Here is a 6,946-nt window from a genome sequence, read left to right as displayed (position 1 = left end):
AACACATCTTCGGTGCGCAATGATATCGCACCATTTTTTGATGGCATGATGAACCTTTTTCTGTCCAATGAATACGATTTAATAATGAACTTGAGCAAACATTTGCGCATGAGCACACTAGGTATCATCAGCATTTTTCCAAGACTAGTGCTTGCAAAACGCTTTTTCTGCCTAGAGTTTAGTTTGTTGACCAACAGACACCACTTCTCAACCGAACAAAAAAATCTCTCCGTACTCCACCGTCGCAAGGAATAGGAGCAAAAAAATGTTTGCTACTTTATATGGGCACATGATAAACATGATGAATGCATAGTACCTCGTGCCATGGGATCAGGGCCGGCCCTGGGGACGACGGTGCGGTGGCGTTGGTGGCAGATGGCGTCGGTCGCAACCTGTAAATAATTTTAAAGTTTTTTTTAGAAACACTATGATTTCTGAAAAAAGCTTTGGTATGTAACACTTAGGTGGTTTTTACAGAACTAAGAAACACTATGGTATATACAGTGCATGTATCAGCCATTCATGCATGCATGTATTTACGCAGTACTTAGTGCACTAACTTAATGAGTGGCACATGCAGCACGCTCTCAATCAACTAACAAACTGTAACTACACACTCTACTGATCTAGGACAAAAAAATTCTACAATCAAGGTTATACATGATAAAGCACACGAAACATAAAAGTAAATCCGAATTTGTGTTCACCAACTTGGGGCGTCGGCGTTACGTGGCAACGGGGGCGACGGCGTCGGCCGCAGATGGTGTCGGGGCAGATCGTGTTGGGGCAGTCGCTCTGTGGTGCGTCGGCGTGAGCTGGCGTCGGTGGCAGATGGCCTCAGGGCCGTCGCGGGCGTTGGGGCGGCATCGCCGTGACTTGGCGTCGGGGGCAGCGGCGGCCGCAGATGGCGTCGGGGGAGGCGATCGTGGAGGCGGCGTGAGGCGGCGTCGGGGGCGGCGTCGGCCGCAGATGACGTCGGGGGAGTCGATCGTGGAGGCGGTGTGAGGTGGCGTCGGGGGCGGCGTTTGCCCTAGATGGCGTCGGGAGAGGCGCTCATGGAGGCGGCGTGGAGGCGACGTGGACTGGAAATCGTGGAGGCGTGGAGGGGCTTTGACCCCCGATGGATATGCATGTACGCGGGCTTATCCATTTTTTTCTAAGAACCCATTCATTACTTTTTTCCCAATCATTAGTTGCGTCTGTTTTTTAAAACAACTATTATCGAAAATACATTGATTGATAGATAATTTTTTTGACTCCGCCAAATGGCACGAAACTTTTCCACACGTTGGCATCACCCTCGACAGCACCCACGCCAGTTTGCATATTTTTCCGACGCTCGATGAATTTCCTAGGATTTTCCCCGTGAAAATGCGGTAAAACACTGGCCGGACGTGACGCAACGTTTGTTTTGTGTCCGTTTTCGTTCCAACCTTGCGTGGGGCCCTATGTAGGCCGTGCCCGCATGTCCGCCCACTATGGTGCAATTGCATGCATGCGATCACGTACCCCCAGTGCAACGAGCTTCTTTTCGGTCTACCGAAGGGGGGTTCCCGACTACTTTTTTTCTTTGACTCCGCCAAATGGCACGAAACCTTTTCCACACGTTGGCATCACCCTCGACAGCACCCACGCCAGTTTGCATATTTTTCCGACGCTGGATGAATTTCCTAGGATTTTCCCCGTGAAAATGCGGTAAAACACTGGCCAGACGTGACGCAACGTTCGTTTTGTGTCCGTTTTCGTTCCAACCTTGCGTGGGGCCCTATGTAGGCCGTGCCCGCATGTCCGCCCACTTTGGTGCAATTGCATGCATGCGATCACGTACCCCCAGTGCAACGAGCTTCTTTTCGGTCTACCGGAGGGGGGTTCCCGACTACTTTTTTTCTTTGACTCCGCCAAATGGCACGAAACTTTTTCCACACGTTGGCATCACCCTCGACAGCACCCACGCCAGTTTGCATATTTTTGCGATGCTCGATGAATTTCCTAGGATTTTCCCCGTGAAAATGCCGTAAAACACTGGCCGGACGTGACGCAACGTTTGTTTTGTGTCCGTTTTCGTTCCAACCTTGCATGGGCCCCTATGTAGGCCGTGCCCGCATGTCCGCCCACTTTGGTGCAATTGCATGCATGCGATCACAGACCCCCAGTGCAACGAGCTTCTTTTCGGTCTACCGGAGGTGGTTCCCGACTACTTTTTTTCTTTGACTCCGCCAAATGGCACGAAACTTTTTCCACACGTTGGCATCACCCTCAACAGCACCCACGCTAGTTTGCATATTTTTCCGACGCTCGATGAATTTCCCAGGATTTTCCCCGTGAAAATGCCGTAAAACACTGGCCGGACGTGACGCAACGTTTGTTTTGTGTCTGCTTTTGTTACAACCTTGCGTGGGGCCCTATGTAGGCCGTGCCCGCATGTCCGCCCACTTTGATGCAATTGCATGCATGCGATCACGTACCCCCAGCGCAACGAGCTTCTTTTCGGTCTACCGGAGGGGGTTCCCGACTACTTTTTTTCTTTGACTCCGCCAAATGGCACGAAACTTTTTCCACACGTTGGCATCACCTTCGACAGCACCCACGCCAGTTTGCATATTTTTCCGACGCTCGATGAATTTCCCAGGATTTTCCCCGTGAAAATGCGGTAAAACACTGGCCGGACGTGACGCAACGTTTGTTTTGTGTCCGTTTTCGTTCCAACCTTGCGTGGGGCCCTATGTAGGCCGTGCCCGCATGTCCGCCCACTTTGGTGCAATTGCATGCATGCGATCACGTACCCCAGTGCAACGACCTTCTTTTCGGTCTACCGGAGGGGGGTTCCCGACTACTTTTTTTCTTTTACTCCGCCGAATGGCACGAGACTTTTTCCGCACGTTGGCATCACCGTCGACAGCACCCATGCCGATTTGCATATTTTTCCGACGCTCGATGCATTTCCTAGGATTTTCCCGATGAAAATGCCCTAAAACACTGCCCGGACGTGACGCGACGTTCGTTTGGTGTCCGTTTTCGTTCGACCTTGCGTGGGCCCCTACGTAGGCGTGCCCACATGTAGGCACACTTTGATGCAATTGCATGCATGCGATCACGTGGACCTTGTGCAACGAGCCCGGTTTCGGTCTACCAGAGGGGCGGTTCCCAACTACGATTTTTATTTTACTCCGCCGAATGGCACGAGACTTTTTCCACATGTTGGCATCATCGTCGACAGCACCCACGCTGATTTGCATATTTTTCCGATGCTCGATGCATTTCCTAGGATTTTCCCGGTGAAAATGCCCTAAAACACTGCCCGGACGTGACGCGACGTTCGTTTTGTGTCCGTTTTTGTTACATCGGGAGCACGCACGACAATTTTCGCTACTTTTTGGCAGCCAAATCTTTTTTTATGGTTTTCCCGGCGAAATAACCCTAAAACATTGCGTGTTACTCCGTATTTTCTCAAACAAGCACCTGGTGCCCTCCATTCTGCGTTCACCGATTTCTTTTATATTGCTATTTCATTTTTTCCTCTTTTGTAATTTTTGTTGCACCATTTTTTTTAAAAAATCAACTTGTTTCTACTGTTGTTTTTTAAGATTACGTCAACTTTTCTAAAATTCAAAAAATGTTTCAAAAATTCAGTTAACTTTCATAATATTCTATGATTTAATTTACAGCGAAACACCTTTTGAATGTTTTATGAAAAACTTCTTAGCTTTTTTTTCTAACTTTTTTTACAAAACTGTTTACGTTATCAACTTTTTCTAGATTATTGCTTGTGTATTCTTTTGCAAATTTGATTATTACTTTTTTCATTAAAATTTTATGATTTTTTTACCGGGCGAAAGCGTTCTTAAACCTGGAATTTCTTTATTTTTTCACCCAAATATTTCAACAACTCATAATAGTCAAACAAACAAACTTCATTCAAACTTAATTATATCATACATAGTTTCTTAACATAATAAAAAAACACAAAATAAACCCTAAACTACGTCGTCGTCATCCGATACGACATCGATGACCGCGCCCATGCCGCCGCCACCTTCGCCGCCACCGTTGCTGCTGGCGCTGCTCATGTCGTCCAGAAACGCGTGGTCGTCGTCCTCCTCCTCAGCCGCCGCATCAGACTTGCGGAGAGTCTCCATCAAGCCCGGAGTGTCCTCCGGGTCCTCCGGGTCTCTCAGCTCCGGCTGCGGCACGAGGCCGGGCTCCATTGACGCGACGATGGCGAGGAGCAAACCCGGAGAGTCGTCGGGGTCCCCTTCCTGACGTAGCGCCTGCACCTCCAGCGGAATCTCCACGGCCGGAGCAGGCGGGGGAGGGGCCACCGGCGCGGGAGTGGGAGGTGGGGCAGGGGCAGGGGCGCCCGTCGCCGGTTGGGGAGGGAGGACCAGCCGCCCGGCGCGACAGTCGCAGAGGACGTCGTGCCAGTACCGGCCACTCCAGAATCGCCAGCGACCGAGCCGGTTCCACCTCCCACCGGCCTGGTTGACGACATCATCGTGGGGTGCGGCGGGGCCAGGCACGGCGTAGCCGGCGGCGCTGATGTGCCACGAGCCCGGAAGGCGGCTGGACGGCGGCACGAGGATGTTGTACCGCACCAACTCCATCGCCTCCGATATCCCGATGTTCGATGGCCACCATCCGCGAGAGCTGCCGGCGCCGGACATGGCGAGCACGGTGGGGGCAAGGGTTGGGGGAGCGGGTTCGGGGGTCGGTGGCGAGAGGGAAATGTCGAGGGGGTGGGGGAGCGGGTTCGGGGTTGTGCGGCGAGGTATGCGGCCGGCGCGCGGTTTTTATAGCACAAGGGGATAATGGGGCGACGGGACGCGACGGCGGGGGCGGCAGGCCTACGCAGCCGCGCCGGTGGTAAATGGCGGTCAGGCGACACGACGGGGCCGACAGGCGAGCAATTAGGGCTGCTGTTAATTGCGGTCAGGCGACGGGACGTGACTGCAGGGGCGGCAGGCGCGCAGTTACGCCGTAATTGAACGGGGGGGGGGGGGGGGGGTGGGGTGGGGTGGGCGCGCGTGCGACGGGACGAAGGGTGGACTCTGCGTGCGCACGTGATGACTGGACGGGGAAAATATCTGTATTCGTATACGTATACGTTTCGGGCGGGACAGCGGGCGGACGGCCTCTTTTTAAATTATGCCCATCATGCCCTTCGTTATGAAGGGGTACGATACAATCTTGACCGTCCTTGTGTTGGAGGGGGTCTACCGAAGCGGAAGTGGTCCTTGAATTGTCTCGAACATTTTCCTGTAAATGGCCTCAATGCTAGATTTTTTAGAGACATAAACCCATAATAGAATGTCAAAATGACCATCTTTTTCGGCTAGCTTGTCCTTTTCTTCCTGGGCATAAACAAACTGTGCAAGGGTTGATTTCCCAGACCCACCTATGAGATGAATTCCAACAACAGAATAACATAGACCGCTATTCATGTTTGTCTGACCATGACCTGCCTTCTCACGAAGCATTTCTATGATCTTGTCACGATCCTCATCTCGACCAATTACTTTTACTGGGGAAGTTGCAGTGGTACATGCATTGGCTGCAATAGGTTGTCTCTCGTCACCCTTATTTACGGTGGGCAAGTTCAGCCATTCCAAAATTTGGTGTGCTTCATTTATAACCTTTTCTATTTTCTCTAGGCTCCGTTTTAATTGCTTTTTGGACATACCAGTCTCCTGCAAAACAAAATCACAGGCAAGGATCCACGCTTAATAACGGAAATAGGTAGTGCTAACACATTCTGGGGGAAATGTCTGGCATCCCACCAACATATCCGCAAGCTAAAAGCTGAGTGCCACTTGCCTCGGTCAGCTGTGCCAACACTCATTTTTATCCATTTTGTCCTTCCTTGTATGCTTTAAGCCTCTGACTAGTACTCTCGCTTGTCACAGATTAAGTGGATTTTCCAAAAAGCTGTAATGCATCAAAAGAGGAAAGAACCTGATTTTTCTAAGATTTGATAGCCCGACCTAAGTGTCACTAACAACTCAACACGTAGTTATACTTCAGTGGGAGCAGTGGTTCAGTAAAAGAACAAGTTTGGAACATTTTATACACGATAAGTTTTGAGGGCGAGAGAGAAATCTGAAAACAGAAAAGCTTGAGGATGGCAAACGACCTTATTTGTTAGGGGGAAGACGGCCAGGGACTGGACCTTGTGCTTCAGCAAATCCATGGTACTTGGAGGCCCGTCTGAGCTGAGCTCGTAATCTTGGACCTGCTTCTCGAGGCGATGATACTCAACATCATCCAAGATGTCTTCAGCTTCGTAGAAAGCAGTCTTGAAATTAGAAGCTGCTGCAAGCTGTTGGACGATAGATCAGCTGAAAAGTGGTCACAAATGATACGCACGGAAATGAAAGCTTACACTGGAGTGGATCTACAGAGCCAAATCCGGCGGTAGATTACCAAGGTCGGAAGCGGTGAGGGTCAAATCCGGTGGCTGAAGCAGGTCGGGCCGGGGGAGGCACTCGGCTGATGGGGGCTCGACTCCGTGGGAGGAGGTAGGGGACGGCGCTCAAGCACTGGAGGAGGCTGCTGGAGTCGGCGTGCCTTCATTTCTGACGGCGGCGGCGGCGGCAGCGGCGCCGGAGAAGACGGGATGCATTGCGGCCGAAACCTGTGGCTGTGACACATGTGTGGCCTTGGAAATGTTATCCCAAATTCCCGAGTACGTTTTCTGAGATCCGTCAATTTTACATCAAATATCTAGTGAACCGTGCACTTAAATTAGAGACCTTTTTAGCGTTGCATTCCTCGAGTCGATCTTTAACATTATAGTTAACATGTTAACAAATTTACCAAAAAAGCTTTCGCCCCATTTTATATATAAAACAAACCGTCAAAGCCAAACATCCAACAAGATTCACACACACAAGTCTCATAAATACATGGAGTAGTACATTTCTCCGAACAAAAGTTATGCTACCAAAGGGAC

At 50.6% G+C, this 6,946-nt stretch overlaps 1 long non-coding RNA gene across 1 annotated transcript; it reads right to left on the bottom strand.

Annotated features, from left to right (window-relative positions):
* Window positions 1-5,983: 5,983 nt before the first annotated feature.
* LOC123186574 (uncharacterized) lies at window positions 5,984-6,664 on the bottom strand. The gene is made up of 2 exons (XR_006493663.1): window positions 6,418-6,664; window positions 5,984-6,313 (listed from the first exon to the last, which is right to left on the bottom strand). It is a non-coding gene; the product is annotated as an uncharacterized lncRNA (long non-coding RNA).
* Between the last annotated feature and the right edge of the window lie 282 nt (window positions 6,665-6,946).

Source organism: Triticum aestivum, chromosome 2A (genome assembly GCF_018294505.1).
Source record: "Triticum aestivum cultivar Chinese Spring chromosome 2A, IWGSC CS RefSeq v2.1, whole genome shotgun sequence".
NCBI lineage: Eukaryota > Viridiplantae > Streptophyta > Magnoliopsida > Poales > Poaceae > Triticum > Triticum aestivum.
This window is presented reverse-complemented; position numbering and strand designations above follow the sequence as displayed.